General features: G+C 41.5%; 1 protein-coding gene and 1 long non-coding RNA gene across 9 annotated transcripts in view; one reads left to right on the top strand and one right to left on the bottom strand.

The window, feature by feature from the left end:
• Positions 1-18,521, bottom strand: part of ASIP (agouti signaling protein) — a 1,080,532-nt gene that overhangs the window by 330,593 nt on the left and 731,418 nt on the right. Inside the window, exon 1 of one of the 8 annotated variants that reach the window (XM_085619087.1) lies at positions 8,398-8,502. The exons of 6 other annotated variants lie outside the window; for them this stretch is intronic. The gene's annotated coding sequence lies outside the window, so the exon portion shown is untranslated. Of the gene's footprint in view, positions 1-5,665; positions 5,859-8,397; positions 8,503-18,521 lie in introns of those variants that run through there. One more of the 8 variants, XM_085619092.1, reaches the window with a different exon arrangement.
• Positions 1-18,521, top strand: part of LOC146812089 (uncharacterized) — a 60,422-nt gene that overhangs the window by 582 nt on the left and 41,319 nt on the right. Inside the window, exon 2 of the long non-coding RNA XR_014966818.1 lies at positions 9,049-9,234. This is a non-coding gene — a long non-coding RNA (uncharacterized LOC146812089). The remainder of the gene's footprint in view (positions 1-9,048; positions 9,235-18,521) is intronic.

The following is an 18,521-nucleotide window of genomic DNA, read 5'->3' as shown; positions in this document are numbered from 1 at the left end:
GATCTGCCCGTGCATGCAGAATTAAGGTGCCATGCATTTAATGTAGGGATCTGCAAAGCGGCAACGTTGTGTTCTTGCAAATTTACCTAACATCTATGTACAATTTTGCAAATTCCATCAAGCTGTGAAGTTTTAAGTTTTATACTGTCACAGATTTGAAGATCCCGGCTTTTGCAACGAGTTATACAGCAGATGGCGATTTTGCAGTGACAAACTTCATACATTTGTCATTGTGCTTATAAAAGGGAATCTTTTAGAGAAAAAGTTTTCCTGCATTTTTCACCTTGGCTGAGTTTCAGCAGAGTGAAAATCGTTTCTCGGGGCTATGAAAAATTTCTTGCATGGCACAGAAACAGATTGCATGGGCAAAGAATCAGGGACTCTGCAACTTGTGTACAAACCCAATCTAATGGGGATTCATCCAATCATGTGTGCTCATCCCAAAAACTTTAAAAATCAAAAATACATTTTGTTTTAGTAGTGCAGAGCACGATGGGGTCACCTTCCTTCGAGCATTAGAAGCCTATGAGGACATGTTAAGGAGAAGAAATATGTGATATACTATAGTGAAAACGTATACGTTATTTCTATTTAGTTTTAGAGCTGGGCACCCTGAAAAAAATAAAAATCTGGGTTGAAGCTATATAGATCTATTCTTATGCCTCTGGTCTTTGATTAAACTTCTGTACTACTTGAAATTGAAGTGTTATATAGGGAGACAGGGAAGAGACGATATGGGTGGGGTATTGAGGTTGCAGTTGTCAGACGAAAGACAATGCACTGTGCAATCTTGGACTGTGCACTTTCTGGAAGGACTTGCAATGAACATTAAGGTAGATACCATTAAAGTAGTTTAATGGACAGGATGTGACCCCTGCTAGGTCTAGGGCACTGCTCTGAGCGGGAAGAAGCTGACAAAAGACACATTGACAGGTGGGTGATAGAAGGTGTCCTTTAGCACTACATTAATCGGGGATCAGTTTGACAGGACTTTGGCATTACTACACTTTTTGAGGGCAGTAGTGACACAAAAATATGATATATCAATTGATACCATGCCAGGCAACTGATCTCTGTCTTGATGATGATCCCATACTTTTATGGGATTGAAACGTTGTCGACATACACTCTGACTTGTTACACTATGCTTTGAAGTATTTTTGTTTTGGGTGCAGTAGTGTTTTGCTTTTAATAGGAAGTGACCTAAAGGTGTTATATTAATGTTGGTCACTGTTTGTTTGCCTGTATATTTCTATATGTTCTTTGTTGTCAGTTTTTAACATATGCTTTTCTGTGCATTATTATTTTATTTGCTTATTGTTTGTTTCAGTTCATTGTTTGTTTGCTCTCTTGATCTGTGGTTTTTGAAATTATTCCGGCTGTGGTAAATTCAAAATTTTGTTCGAATTGTAGGAATAAAATTGAAAACTCTGATCATTGAATCTGTTTCTGGAACTGATTTTTGTATCCAGAACGACAGTATTTCATTTTTTGTTAAGGGGCCTTTGTCTCTAGAAGTAAGCTTGATCCCTTACGATCTTTGGGTTTCCCTTGTGTACATATACTACCCTTCTAGGCCTAGGGCAATGCTCTGAGTAGGAAGAAGCTGACAAAAGACTTATATTGACATGTGGGTGATAGCAGGTGTCCTTTAGCACTACATTATTCTGAGATCAGATTGACAGGACATTGGTATTAGCTACCCTTTTTGAGAACAGTAGTGACACAAAAATATAACATGCAAATCGTGTGAGAGAATTCTCTTGAAAGGATCAAGAACTGACATTCTTATCGCAGATCATCAATGTTATTCTTCAAAAAACAAGTCCCATCAAATCAAAGGTAAGAACCATAGGAGTCATTTGAGAGGCCTCATCGCCGTCTGTCTCTTAGAAAGACATTTTCCCACCAAATTAAACTCGTAAAATTCTCTCTTCAAAGCATTCCATGATAAACTCTAAATGTGATATAGCTAAAACCCTATGTCATGCTAAAGGCAAACTAATTTAATAAACTACAAATAATCCAGAATTTAATGGGGTGACTTATCTTTTCCCAAAAAAACAAACTCATTAACTAGACTTTTATGTCATGAGAATATGACACTGCCTCCCTGTGCAAACTGGTGTACCTTTGTGATACTCTAGCACAAACAAATACCTGGATGGATCCACCCCCAACAACCCCTAGCAAAACATCAGAGGTTACTGTCTATCTGATATTCTCCACTTTGTACGAGTAACCTACTTGTGATATGGAAGACTGGGGGCATATTTACTAAAAAAAATGTCAGACGTGGTGTTACGTCAAATTTGGTAACCCTGCATTCCGACATTTTTAAAATGCAGAGATGTGCGTATTTACAAATATTTTGCACACCCCTGTGATTCCCCTAGTGCTGGTGCAAAAAGAGCTGCCTAGCGCCCACCCAAGCACCCTTACGCCATGTTGCAAGGGTGTCTGCGCTGCAGGGGTGATTGTTTATATGCAGGAAGGGACACATTCCATGCACATAAACAATCAATAATAGCGATTTCCTCTTTAATGCAGCACACATGGAAAGAGAAAAAAATGAGACACATTTAATTATTTCTCCTCGTAGTGCTATTCTAAGACTAGGCATTACCTGACCTTAGTTTTTGGCGCTGCCCCAGCCTTGTACATCTGGGGTAGCGTCAAAAAGCAATGGGTGTTGCGGTGGAATGCCCACTGCAGCACCCATTGCCTGCCCTTTATCCGCAGCACATTGCTGCAGAAAGGGGATATTTACAAAGTGGAGTTAAGGCACATTATTTGGCTTAGCGCCCCCTTGTAAATATGTGAAATGATTCTATGCCACCGGAGTGTCAGAAAAAGTGACCCTTCAGTGGCGAAAGGGACTTGTAAATATGCCCCTAAGTGTTTGATGAGAGGAGACAGCGTTTTCTCCTATATTACCCTGCCACTGAACCAGCCTATACCAGACATCCTTAGTTTCCAATTCCTTACTCAGTTCACTACATATCCAGAAAGACACTGCCACTGAACAAGCTGTCCTCCTTAAGCGGCCTACAGTTTACACATCCTTTATTTCTGGGGCACACATGCATGTGCTGAAATTCTGCCTACTAGAAGCCTGCTTGATGCAACAATTATAATTTCTTAATTAATTATGCTCATGCAGTGTAACCAATGCCTCATTCCTACACCTGTGTTATGTTCATGGCAACACATTTCACATTGCCACACCAGCATGATTCACATACAAAAAATGCTGATGTGGCGAGTCAGTGTTCTTGCTGTAGTTTACAGCAATGCCCTCTGGAGGGGACCTGTTGTGACAAATCAGACAGGACTTTTCCTATTGGATTAAGACCAAGTTTGATTTGCATATGACTGCTCTCTGTTTAGAATAGCTTAGTGGGTGAAAAATTATTGCAGTGTGCCGCCCGAGCGATTGCCAGTGGCTGCGATTAATTCAATCATTCTTTCCATTGTTTCTTTGTTTGTTGCACTTCCTTAGTGCAAAGGGTACTCCCAGACGTAGGTCTTATACTCACTGTGCCAAAGGCCTCCGTCCTTAACTTCCTGAAGGTCCCTAAGTAGTCTAAAACTGGTCTGGAGTTGCTAGGGCTTCCACCTGGAGGGAACCTGGCATGGCAGTTCTGGCTGGATTGTTCCTATTGGAGCAGGGCCAAGCCAGATTTGCATATGGCTGATCTCTCTCTGGAATGCCATGTAGGGTGAAAAAGATAGCCAGTGGCTGAGTGTAATGTAAGCATTCTTACTATAATTTTTTTTTGCATATTTAAAGGTATAGCATGTCTCTGCTGTAGGCATCAGTTGGGAGGCCACTAATGCCTGACCTTTGTAGTCATGCCTGTCTTAAGTCTGTGAAGCACATTTTGTACAATGTCAGTCTAGTCTTTCAGGCACCTCAGGCAGAGAACAATAGTTTTGCTTTCCATAGCATCCCTATAATGCCACTTTTATATAGTGCAATATCAAGTGCTTGAATGTCTTAATTTGAAGCGTAAACATAAAGCGACTGGCACAAAAAAGTACAAATATACATATAGATCATAGACCTATGTCTACATGAGGGTGGAGATTTACTTCATTTTGGTTTTTACAATTCAAACCAATAATACATCTGGAAAGCTATGCCAGGCTAAGGTTTTCTGGTGTAAAGCTGACAATATTATGGGACTCTTTCCACAGGGTCCTATCCCCCCTGTAAGGAGCTCTCCATAGCAGAGAAATCTGCATAGGAGGAAAGGAACTCCCCTCTGCAAATAAACACCCTTTTGCTTTTTTTTCTCTACAGGGAAGATTTTTTTACATGTGGAAAACGCTCTTATCCTGCACCCCACCAAAGGTGGGGAATACCACTTCTTGGAATACCCCATCCCACTTCTTGAGTGGGACTTAGGAGTATGGAATTCTCCACACCCCTGACAATGACATTTGCATTGTAAATACATTTATACTAGAAAAGGAATTCTTTGTGGATTCATGGAGATACATCCACACTTGTAAATGGATTGGCACTCCTCAGGAATCCCTTTGTGGATTCTTGGCAAGAATAAAAAGATGCATTCAGTCATAAACTAATTATTAGAACGGAATTTACTTTCGTCTACCGGGCCCTCAGTCCTGAGGATTGGAAGTAACGTAAAATCAGCATCTGTCACTCACTACTCCCTCCTAGAACATCTTCATTGAGGAATCTTTTTCTAAGGCAAAGTTAAAGAAATTCAGAACTCTCCCCCTTGGGCCAATTTTGTGCTTCCAAATCACTCTATCTACCTGTTAGCCTCTTTTTTTAATTGATTTGTTTCCTACATTGTGTATCTTTTTTTTAAATTATTATTCTTACTTTTAGATTAGGCTCAGGCCACTGGAATTAACTGGATTTCTGCATTATTATTGATGTACTGCACTTGGCATAGAGTTCACCACATGCCCCATAATGCTCCGATCTAAGCAAAATAAAACATCTACTTCAACCAGATAAAAAAATCAAAAATGTGGTGCTACACGGTAGCGGACCTTTTGCAAATGTTAACTGGTTCATTTTCAGGTGCTGTTTGCTGTTTTCAAGTGTTAAACCGGTGCCAATGAGGTAGTACTTGTACCCAAACAGTATTTATGTGTATTAAAATGACAAAATAAAAACAAAAATACTGGCACATGACGCACCTAGTATGACACATAATGTATCCATCCTTGCCACATAATGTGGTCAACTTTGACATACAATTTCTTCTGTTGTCACAAAATTGCGACGGCCGCAATTATGATGCTAGTATTTAAGACATCAGTGGAAGGTATGTGTCAGGTCCTAACAAATTAGGGGCCATTTTACTTTTCTGCACGTTTTAGCACGTTATAAAAGTTAACCTGAAAATCAATCTTTTTACGATACTATTTATTTTATAGGCCTCAGACTGTGAGAGAGTAAAATATATTTAATTTGGTATCATATAACTAACTGTGCAATTAATAGATTCAGCCAAATTATATGACAATCTGCAGAAATATTTACAAGTTTCTGGAGGGAATACAATGTAAAATGTGAACGAAAAACACAAGAAATCTCCAGGTATGACAGTGAAAACATGTAATAAAGCTTCCGAATGTTATGCCAAAAATATAGAAATAAAGTACATTAAACAGCACCCACCTCCTTTATTTGGATTCAATATTTTTGAAGGATTAGATTGCTGACTACTTGAAATACCCAGGTCTTCCTAGGAGAACACGAAATGGTGGGTAGAATGGATCCTTGAGGGGTGACTGGGTGAATGTGGCAGTCTCCTTGCAAAGGGTGGCTGCTTGAATCGGGCAGGTTCCACGCAAGGACCCACAAAACAAGCCTTTCCTGCTCAGCTCAGCCTGCAGCTTACCCCATCTACCATGATAAGGAATCAAAATATGCCTTTGCTCACCCGCAGAGGAACTAGAAGATGCAAAGGAGCCACGAGGGAGATGATTCAGAGGGCACTGGATGCTTCGTGGGGTTCACGAATGATGAATTGACTCTACTGCAATGCTCTATGCTTGTCAATGGTTGCATGTTAGCTTGGGCTGTATTTAAAGAGTTTACTGTGATTTTATATTATGGTTACGGTTTTATTGTTGCAGTTTCAATTGATGTACTTGCTATGTGACCTTTTGTTCGAAACCATCTGCTCTAAATATAACGCTAATGCTTTTTCTGTGTTGACCATGCCAGCCTGACTAACAACCATTTCCTAGCTTTTGTACTGTGCTCGCTGCTTGTGACCAATTAGTTGCTTCTGTTAAATGTGAACATTGTAAATTTGTAACAGTTGTTATTAACCACTAAGTTAACGTCAATAAATAAAATAACTTCATCAATGCCACAACCTCACGTCATGACTCCTTCTTACATGCATCCTCCCTGTCCAGTGATGCTGCATGCGTTTTCATTTCCTCGAAAGGAAGGCAGAGATAGAAAATATGTGGGAAAATTCCCCCAAATCCTGCATTCGCCCCCAGATTTTTTTGTAGAGCAATGTTTGCCACAGACAGTATCCATTCATGGACGTACCCTGATAATTACTTGTCTGTATTTTGATCGATCCATTCAGGCATTCAACTACCCATCCTTCTTTTCCTTCCTTTCATTCTTTCTTCACAGCTTTCTTTCTTCTTGCCCACATCCACCCATATTCATTCATTCTTTCTTTCTTTCTTTCTTTCTTTCTTTCCTACCACTTCTGTGCATCTTTCTTTCTTTCTTGCTTTCTTTCTTTCTTTCTCTTTCTTTCTTTCCTACCACTTCTGTGCATCTTTCTTTCTTTTTCTTTCGTTCTTTCCTACCACTTCTGTGCATCTTTCTTTCTTTCTTTCTTTCTTTCTTTCTTTCTTTCTTTCTTTCTTTCTTTCTTTCTTTCTTTCTTTCTCTGTCCATTAAGGACAATATCGTACTCCACGTAAGATTTTCCCTATTTCTAATAACTTGTGCAAATTGTGAGAATATGGTATAATGTTTAACCACTACTGTCTTATGCTTGAACTTTATAAAACTATAAATATGTAAATAAGAAACGATCAGTTTTTATTCATATCCAGCCCAGATACCACTGGCTTGACTGCGTGAAGGATAAACAAAATACTGCATGACTCTAAAGGAATGTTTCAGACATTTTCGAAATCAAGTCTACCAAAGGCACATTTTTAACAAGTTCTGACAAAATGTATACTTCGCGCATGGTTAGAAACATTTGCAAATTCTTTTAGAAGAAGCTGGGTTTCGACGTGAGCACGAGAACCCCATTCCAAAACATCTGCTTCTCTTTTACATGCTCTTGTGATAAACGTGCAAATTGCCTCGTAATAGTAGCTGAAGCCCCGGGATCAGGGGTAAAAAACAGAGCCTGTTTAAACCATTTACATGAGAGTTAGCAAGAACATCAAGAAAGTGCACCTAGTTTAAATAAATATGCAAGTTTACAAAGCGAGTGCAATTAAAGTACAACTAAAGAAGAACACTCTTCATCACAATAAAACAGCAGAAACAACATGTATAAAGTAAATGCAACCAGCACAAAATTGAAAGCTTACACGAAAACAAATGGGGCCAACATTTTTGCTCAAACGTGCCGTAAATCTATCTTTCAACGCATGAACATTTTTTTTTAAAATGGAAAAAGAAACTCCACATTTCTGAGCTGAAAAACAGAGCCTCTACTGGCCATGACAAACAAAGACCATACGTAAGCTTATAGGCAGGCTTTGGGAATGCTTTTTTTCTACTAATGATTATGTGATTAAACAAAATTCGTGAAATGTTTACGGCTGCAAAACTCAACATTTGAAAGGAAGGGAAATGCACACGACTACTCTTGATGAAGAAAGAATGTGGGAATAGGCACATTGCGGAGAACGAAACACAAACACCCTAATGCAGATGTTCAAATACTACACACACACATACACACACACACGTGAATAGACACAGAGGAAAGAGACATAGCGGCATGAACACATACAGAATGAAAAAAGACACACACGGGTAAACAGGGAAATTCGCAGGTAGACAACACAAATCACAACAACGGAAAACTCACGCACAAACATAAAACAAACATACATGTAATGCACAAACACAGAGTGTAAAGTACACATTGTAAAAAAAGACAACCCCTGACAGAAAATAAATCACACACACAGACACTCGCACACCAAGAAAGTACAAGATTGAATAGACGCACGAAGAAGTTACACGAGTGTATAGGAAACACAAACACACGCAGACGATAATCAGCCACATAGCGAACATGCATGCACGCCAAGGTGCTACATGCACACACACGGGTTCAGCCTATCTTACAAGCAACGCCTAGTATATAACTTGTAGCACAGGCGGTGAATATTCGACGTAAATACCTAAGGAACAGACCGTTCTACCATCGAGATGCGAGGAACGTGAAGTAAGTAACATGTCCTCCTGGAGCAGGGCTTCCTTAGATGTGAGGCCGAGGAAGAGACAGGAGACCTCAGGAAGTCTTATAATCATTCACTGCTGGGCTGGCTGCCCTGTTCACTTTATAGAAGTCTATTGAGCAGGGCAGGATTGGAACCAACAAGCATTGGCATAGCCAATAGGTCTTGCCTTTTGGGACCTTATTAGTGTTTAGGGAGAGCTTTTGCCTTCGCCAGTGTCTTTAAGCCATGTTGTAGAGCAGCCTGGCTGCTGTGCAGCATGTTGAAAAGCTATAATAAAAAGTGTTCCAAGCATTTTTATTACCTTATATATAACCTAGAAAACATTATGTACAACTGAATAACCCTATTAAAAAAATAAATGAACATAAAATATGTCTTTTAGGGTCTTTGTCCTTGCAATGCTGGCTAACTTGACACAAAGGTATAGGAGCACTTTAAATAGGTACCTGATATAGTACACAAGGATATTTTTTTATGCAACCTACAATGGCTTACATACCAGCATACATTTGTAAAGTATTAACATTTAATATCAAAGAAAGTCAGCTTTAAAAACAGAGTCAATGAAGAGTCCATTATTGATTTTCACAGGTGAAGTCAAGAGGCTGCAGCAGAGACAAACAAGTTTTTTTTGGCTGATTGGGTGTCTGGGGATACAGAAAGCACGGGACGTGGGGTTTGGTGCAGGCACGGGCCTGATGCTACAGCGATGCAAACAGCGAGGAACAGCTTCGGGAGGAGACTTGGCTGGAGCTGTAAGAAACAGGTTCAAGGGAGGTAAGAAGCATTGTGGTACTGGGCAGCAGGAGAGGAACAGGCACTTGGCACGCAGATACAAAAGGTAGGGTGGTTGATTGGGGGCAGAAGTGCAGCTGGCAGCATGCTGGGGGAATGTCAGGCATGAAGATATGAGACAGCAGCAGGAAATTGGCCCAGAATAGCGACATATAGGGGATCTGGGGCCACAGTGGTTTTTGAGCTGCAGGGACATGAGGCTGATGCATGACAGGCAATGGCAGCAGGAGGGGTAAGGCCTGAAACAGATATGGAGCGGTTAGGTGTGCTTAATTGGTTTTAAGGACTTACAACCACTCTTTTCACCCTGCTTGGAGTCTTGAAACATTGATCGGCATAACTGAGGATACAATGAAAGGAACTTGTAGAATGGCATGCGTAACCTGAAAGGATATTTGAGGAGTGGGGGGTGTTGTGTGACTAGGTGTTTTGGCTGTTAAAGGCGATCTGTTGTGGATGGGCTTCCAGTTGATAACGATTTATAGTCTGAAGAGCTTCAGAAACCAACGTGACACCCATCGTACTTGTGAACCAGATGTCAGCACTAACCCTGGACGGAGTACGCGTAGTGGCACGGAGTAAAAAAAACAAACTCAGTGGAACTCCGCTCTACCCTTCCAATGTATAAAAAAACACTCACCTGGTCTGCGTCTCCGGGCTGCCCTCCTCCTCGCCATGGTCTCTCCTCCTCGCCGTCCTCGTCGGTCGCAAACCCCTACATTGTACGTCTTGCGTGGGTTGCAAACCCCTACATTGTACGTCTTGCGTGGACTGCTTGCGCAGTCCACGCAAGACGTAAAACCTAGGGGTTTGCGACCGGCGAGGATGAGGACGGCGAAGAGGAGAGACCACGGCGAGGAAGAGGGCAGCCTAGAGACACCAGAGGAGGTAAGTGGTTTTTTTTCTCAATTTGTTTTGGGCTTGGGCAGGGGCTAACTCTGCTCCGCCACTGAGTCAGAGTTTTGCCTGAACTCCGTGTACCCAACGGAGCGGGGAGTTGGCAAAAATCTGCAGACTCCGCTGGCAGAGCAGAGATCGCCACCCGGGCCTGGTCAGCACAAACAGGCTGTAGATCGATAGGGTGCGTGAGAAGGAGAAAGAGGATTGGCCAGTTGTAGATAAAGAAAAATAAACACGCACCCTCTGGGAAACCACTTCTGACATTTCATCTCAGTTTTCGCAAGAAAAGCAAATGCGATGAGATAAGAATTACAGCACTGGTTATTCAAAAGCTTGGAGGAGCCAAACACATTGTGTGAACTGCCTGGTAGACAAATAAAAAAAGTTCCTTTAGCAGTTGCTATACTGGGACAAGTGAAATGTTACATGCAGCGGGGCAGTCCTCGTGGGAGGTTACAACATACCAAAATGAGGGACTACTAAGTATATTGAACAAAAATAAAAAGCAGGCATTTCCGAAGGACAGTAAAAGGAGCCAATTAAAAAGATGGACGATACTTCAAGGCCATATTGTAGATACAATTTTAAGGGACAACGGTCCCTTGTAGAAAAAGATAATGTAGATAACCACAAAGTTACAATCAAGAATGGGTATATCACTGTCTGAATAGACAAGGTTTAATTATTAATTCGACAAATAATTAGCAACAAAACAGAATACAAGCAGTGAGTGAGCAGAAAGTGAAGGGGTATTGGGAAATCAGCCGATTTCCTTACCGCAGGCAGGTGACTTAAAAGTGACATACAAGTAGAAATGCAAGAGGTAGTAGTCACAATAACTATAACATCTAGTACTCAACAAATTCATTCATTTATGGTTTTGAGTTTAAGATGTGAGTGTCGACGGTGTTTTGATCCCCAAACGCCTGCGAAGGTGCTTGGGTAAGCATAGGGGAGAAAGTAAGGAAAGGGGGTGTGCACGTCGTTTTTCACTGTAAGTCCTGTGTTGTTCTCACAGTTGTAATGGGAGTATATGACCACAATTTCAGTCTCATACTTGTACTGTATCAATGCCACAGTGGGGCTCCACATTGCATGCAGCTCCTTATGTGATTACCTGAATAGGTTATTGAAAGTGTTTGTTACAGTGGTTGTTCATACCTCTAACATATTTTAACCTCTCCCCTTGCTCCCCCCACCCCCTTCCCTTACTTTCTGCCCTATGCTTACCCAGGCAACTTCGCAGGCATTTGCTTTATGCTTAAGTCCTGATGATGATCCCATAATCTGGTTGGGGATCGAAACGCCGTTGACACTCACATCTTAAACTCAAAACCATAAATGAATGAATTTGTTGAGTACTAGATGTTATATTTATTGTGATTACTACCTATTTGCATTTCTACTTGTATGTCACTTTTAAGTCACCTGCCTGCGGTAAGGAAATCGGCTGATTTCCTAATACCCCTTCACTTTCTGCTCTCTCACTGCTTGTATTCTGTTTTGTTGCTAATTATTTGTCTAATTAATAATTAAACCATGTCTAATCAGACAGTGATATACCCATTCTTGATTGTAACTTTGTGGTTATCTACATTATCTTTTCTTACAAGGGACCGTTGTCTCCTAAAATTGTCTACTACCCTTGGTCCCTTTAATTATAAGGGTTCCCTTGTCTCTTTTTCCCCTATTGTAGATACAGCATGCCTCGAAAGAGTCCGTGCATGCACTGCTTATGTGGGATCTAAAACCAGTTTTGGCAAATTTTGTGAGACCAGTCCCCATACTGCATATGGTGAGTGAGCTTGACTACTGCAAGGGAGGTTTTGGGGGTTCTCCCACAAAGAGGTCTTGAAAAATATGTTTTTATGATGCATTTTATGACATATTTTCCATTATCAATCCTTGTACAATCATTGAATGGATATATGGGGATTGGAGCAGCCCCGATAAATGAATGAATAGTTGATGAGCGTGGAGTAGGTGATTTCATTATTTCAAGAATGGATGACAATGAAGAACATATTTTAGCTACATGGAGTGATAGGTCTCAATGCACTCATCAAAGATGGCTGTCTAGTTTTAATTTGATCTCATGTATTAAAACATCATTCTCCCTAAATACTACCACCACCAGTCCTTGTGAAGCATGCTTAACACAGTGTACTGTTATAGCACCCTAAATAATTAAACATAAAGTATTTAGCTGTGATCTAAATGGAAGAGAGAAAGAGAGCACTATGAAGTTGCTGAATTGGACAATATTAAATCAGGAAACCTTGCCTCAATTCTGGCTTCCACTTGACCACACTGAGTAATCCTCGCTAATTACGTTTTTCACAGTCCTGCCTTTGCCTTCATCATCACATGAGAGCACCCTGAAATAGTCTGTTCAGGGTGTGTGCTGCACAAAGGAAAAATACTGTAATATTACTCCATCTACAGTAACACCCTGGTTGCATATTAATGGAAAGACAACTGAATTCCCTCTTGGTACACTTATAGCATCGTTGTCAGGCTCGTGGTGGAGGACCATGAATGTTTTGAAGTTCACAATTAGAATCACTTCTGGCAAATGCCACTCAATGCAGTGGTACAATCTAATATACTAAACTGAAATGCATCGAGACACTCACAATGTAAAGAAATAAACAGTTTTGAATTTTGAAGAGCTTTTATAATATATGTACTGGATTCTCTGAGCCAAGCAACAGAGAGACGCCTCACCACCGTTCCCCAAAGTATTGAAGTTCAGATCTGCTTGTGACAAACACGCACGAGACACAACCCAACCAAATGCAAAAACAAACGGTTTTGAAGCAAGCATGGTCTGACTGGGCACTCATTAAAACCATTTGTTTTGCATTGTTTGTAAAGTGTTGAAGTGCTGCAGGCAGAAAATGCTGCTCACTTTGCCCTATCAACAAAACCGGCTTGTACCAGCAGTGAAACTGGCCCCCAGTCTGCCAGCCCACTGGGAAAAAGGGCCATTGCCCAGTTTGTTCAGTCCAGATCTGCTAGGAGATTCTTATCTGCTTTCCTCACAAGGAGGCAACGGAAGTAATTTGAAGGCCAAGGAATATTTCCACCTATTTGTGATGTGGTTTGCTGTTCTGAAGGCTGCATGACTTGAAAGTTTTTAGCAAAAAGACATATCATGAAAAAAAATATCACAGAAAGACTTGCTGGGCACACACAGCAAACATGCTTCCACTGGCATTGTTTAGGGCAAACTACTACAACAATCTGGACATTAAATTTAGAACAGGGTTCCGCCTTCCCACAAATCACCATTCAGAGAAGCTCTATATATGTGGTTATCTTTAGGTGTTTATCTGTGTGATGGACAGCCATATTTTGAGATGGAATTGCTCAGCACTATTCCCATGTTTAGATAGGTGGGGCTTGACAGTGCAGCTGTCTCCAGACCATATGTGGTCAATATAAAAAGAGCTTTAAGAAGCACTACCGTGAGATGGGCCTTGGCTCTGTCAAAATGTTGAATATAGTGCACATGTATGATTGGGAATAAGCTGTGTGCTTACATTGAAAAAGAGTGCTTGTAGTGAACCTTTCACCTTGTGGGTAGGTATATCTTCAGAGAATCGGAAAGATTATCATTGTAGGCAAGAGTTTTGGTATTGGGTACTTCATATGATCATTCCCCCGGGCAGAAGATTTGCACTTTGAGAATCCTTGTTATGCAAGTTTATATTTGTTTATTGCTTTGCCAACTGTAATTTTGCATATATTTGTATTTTTATTACTGCTGAGGATTGGGTGTTGGCTCCAGCCAAATGTTGATTGTCTTGACTACAGATTTTGCCTAATTCGCAAAGGAAGTTATGAACTAGACATGGGCGGAGATCCGCTACGCAGAACTCCATGAAGTGAAAAAAAACTCAGCAAAGTTCCGCAAGTGGTGGAGTACAGTGCAAACTGCTATTTGCGCTGATCTTCCTGCTGCTCGAGTAGAAATTCTACCCAAGCGTCAGCTCGCAATCGCCAACTTACTGTTGGTGAGTGCAAGTGGGGAAAAACTCCGCTGCACTATGGGGAGCAAAGTTTTCTGCACTCTGCGAGCTCCGTGGAGCGCGAAGCGCAGAAAACTCCACGAATGGAGCAGAGTACAGCACCCAGGCCTAGTTATGACTCATAACTTTCGGACTGTGGAGGATCTGCAGTCGAGGCGGAGCCCCCGCAGTCGGGGCTGAATCTCTGCACTTGGGTGGAGTCTCCGCACTCTGGCAGAGTCTCTGTATGGTGTTTGAACCATGCCGGAGACTACGCCAAGTAATGAACGTAACATAGAAATATCATGTGGGGGACTGATAGTTGACAATGCTTGCACTTTAGCTGGATCAGGTGTCATACCCCTATCAGAAAAGATATGGCCAAATAATTTTAGCTTTGACCTATGGAACTCACATTTGTCAGCATTCAACATTAAGCCTGCATCAGCGAACAAATGAGACACTTGTGTGAGAGCTTTACCATATTTCTTCTGTGTAGCTCCAAAAAAACCATATGCCATCACTATAATTAAACATTCATGACGAGATTTATGATACATCAAATGATATCTTGAAACAGCTCTGCAGCTGATGACCCACCGAAACGTAGTCTTTTGTATTGCAACAGACCAATATGTGTAGAAAAGGTTGTAATGCACCTACAATTCTCCTCGGGTTCCAACTGATGAAATCCTTTATTCAAATCAAGGCGAGATGAGACCTTCACACCATTCAATTGTGTTATCATGTCGGCAGTGTGCAGACCTGGATCTTATTCTCTTTCAATTGCTTTGTTTGCTTGATGCATATTGTTAGAAATTGAGGTTTCTGGTTGGCAGAGTATACACACTGTTAGAAATGGGGTTTGTGGTTGGCTAGGATATGCACCTAAGCGAGGCAGAGCCCACCACTGTAGTCAGGGCAAGTAAGTTACACACCAAAGATAACCGATGCTCACCCTCTGACAACTTGGCGCAGAGCAGTGAGGCTTATCATCATAGACAATGTGTAAAGTGTTTGCACACCACACTCACACAGCAACACAATGAATACACCACTTAAGAGGCTCCACACATGGTTATATAAAAATAGGCTTCTATATTATAACACTTTAGGACCAAAACGATTACAATGTAGTATATATCTTTCCAGATGTGTATGTACAAGGAAAATATTCAGTATCTCAATCACACAAGAATAAAAAATGATATGAGGTACATAAGTACTTGTGTAAGTAATGCAGTATAAGAGAAAATCTCTTACATTGTGGTAATATCATAGGTGATTGTACTTGTAAACATATAATTTGTTATCCTGAACAAGACAATACAAAAACAACCTGAAAATCATATCAATGTTGTTGCAAGTATGAGCGTTTAGGGAAAGTATTACTTCTACTGAAGGAAACAAGGCTAAAATGATAAAAATCCCCGAGTACTATTTCAGTTATCATCTCATTTACACAGAATGCTAAACATTACACTTGATTAGATTGTGCATGAAATACACTACATAAGCCAGGGCATGAAATACCTTTGTCCCAGTTAGGGCCGGTATGGTAATAAAAAGGAGCAATGAATTACCTCCCGATGGGGGCACCCAAGCGGGGGGCCAACAGTCCTCAAGAAGGAAGTCCGCGGTTGGCCCCTTGTAGACTGGTGTGGCTTCAATCAGCCACAGCCTTACCAAGACTAAACCAATGCTCTGCCCATGCCCAAGAATATTAATGTGTCCCCCAGGAATAGGGAATCTTGGTACAGCGCAATCGCCCGCGAGGGCATCGGTCGGTGATCGAAACCTTGGAGGTCCGGTTTACGTGGACTGTACCTTCCTTCCCAGATGATTCAACGGGGTAACAGGCAGACCATGCTGAGCTTCCCTTGTTTCATTGAGGTGACCTAAGCATTCCTAGAGTTGCCAAAGGATCCCTGAGCCAGTGTATCCACTCCCGGTCAGGCCCCTCCCCCATGCTATGCTGGCTTCTTCTACCAAACAGGCGGGGCTGATGTGGTCACAGTGATTCCTGTTGGCCAGGCAACACGCCCAACAAGAATTCAGTTCAGGGACTCGGTGCACACGCATCAGAGACAAAGGCGTCTCTTCAGATCGTACCTGCACTGCTGGTGCGGTGCGAGCCATAAAAAGGACATGCCGTTCCCAGGCAGCTCTTTCCCTTACAATGCCAGTTTTGTAGTCCAGGGGACATGGTGATTCAGACAGAGCGAAGTACTCGAACGGCGCTGCTTTCTAAATGTGTGGGCCCCACACATGAAGCGCTCTACATGTGCTAGTGAAGAGAGGCAAAGCAGAAAGTCAACGATCATAGCTTCTCATTCCACACGCTACTGCTGGGCTCACCAGAGACAGATTCCCACAGCAGATGTGCTGAAATGCCATCTTTTATGGCCCTGAGATTACAGAAACATGAGGGAGGGCAACAAACTCGTAGAGAACACCTGCGGGCACAAATGGGGTGGCAGGGAGGCCAGCATATAAAGTCACTTTGCAGAGAGGCAGTCCCTCCAGTAGCCCAGCAAATCACCACAATCAAAACAAGTAGTCCAAATGCGGTTCCTTCTGGCAGCACAGCAGTTCTCCTGGCAATGTGCAGATTGTAGAGCCATCAGTGTCTGGTCATAAGTAAAAGAGAATTCCACCATCCGGTTGGAATCTCTGTGGGAAACTGGCAATGAATTTGAATATCTGTAATTACGGCTTTTCATTGCCAGTTTCCCACAGAAATTCCAACTGGATAGTGGAATTCTCTTTTACTAGGGACTGATTGCCCTATATCGCTACACAGAGAATTGGACTCGTGAATTTTCAAGCAACAAATTGAATAACAGTAATCCTGGCTTTTTTGGCCAGAGCGATCTTATTGGGGAGGCTCAACCATACATGAGAGATGATTACAGATTCCTCTCTTTTACATACATTCTGACTCCATCCAGGACTGGAGGAGTTTCTTCCATTTGGCTTAATCCATTACAGTCCTGAGAAAGACCCACAGCGACAATCATTTAATTACGCATGCCTTCTGGGTCGAAACGTTGATGCTTCATTGACCTGCTCATGTCCTTAGTCTCTTCACCCGTCTACTAAGATGAAGGCAGTCCAAAGGGTGTTTATAGAACTTTTTGTATCCAAAAAGGGATAGACCTACACAATCTATACTGTATATAGGTGTATTTAATTTGCTTTTTTTTAATATTCTCCATAGCATGTATGCACCTTATGTCACATGATTAACCAAACTCACACTTTCTATGTTGTTTGTTTTCCCTTTGTGTATGTGAGAGCCATATACAAATTGACTATTATATAAAATATATATAAAAAAGAAAAAAACTGAATTTCTGTTTGTGGTGTGTTTTGACTTTCATTTCTGTCTTAAATAATGACTATACATTCATTGACACTGAGTGTTATTCAGGATAGATACTGCTAATTTACTTAATTTGTGTTTACTAAGCAATTGTTTCACTCAACAGAACTCACTGTAGATTATATTGCTTACACCCAGGTTCTGAGGGACACATGCTTTACCCTATTATCTTTTATACACTTTCTAAAAGTGGCATTTCTGAAATCGTAATGTAATATCTAACTACACCAGTAAGCAGGAGTTTTCATCACTGTTCAAAACATACCAAACATGGCAACACCATTCCTTTCTGCTCAGGAATTACCACTTCAAAGTATATATGAGAATTCCCAATGCTATCCTATGAAAGGAGTAGGCCTTACAGCAGTGAGAAACTAAATGGGCTTTTTGTCACGACCAGGACATGCCACGTATAAAGGCACATCCTATGTTTTACTTACACAGCACCCTGCCCATAGGGCTACCTAGGTTTTACCTTAGGGGTGACCTATGTGTAATAAAAGGGAGTTCAAGGCTTGGAAAGTAGTTTTAAATGCCAAGTCAAGGTGGCAGTAAACAGCACGTGCAGGCCCTGCGTTTCAGGCCTGAGACAGGTTTGAACAGCTACGTCTGTGATGGCACAAGTAGTGCTGCAGGCCCACTACTAGCACTAAATTTATAGGCCCTGGGTATATGGTATACCACTTTACAACCGACTTATAAGTAAATTAACTATACCAAACAGGTGTAAACCAATAATGCCATGTTTAAAGGAGACATCACATTCATTTTAGCACTGATTAGCAGTGGTAAACTGCCCAGAGTCCTAAATCTAACAGAAAGAAGGTCAGACAAATAGGCGGAGGAAGGAAAAAAGGTTGCGGATAACCCTGCAAAATGGGCCAGGTCCAACACACCCCGTGTGTGGTCCGTCAGCTTTAACTGCCGACTTTGGTGCAGGAAACCAGGGTTCAAGCCTCGAGGTCACGTCC

Source organism: Triturus cristatus, chromosome 7 (assembly GCF_964204655.1).
Source record: "Triturus cristatus chromosome 7, aTriCri1.1, whole genome shotgun sequence".
Classification (NCBI taxonomy): Eukaryota; Metazoa; Chordata; class Amphibia; order Caudata; family Salamandridae; genus Triturus; species Triturus cristatus.
The sequence above is the reverse complement of the archived record's forward strand: the minus strand, read 5'-3'. Positions and strand labels throughout refer to the sequence as shown.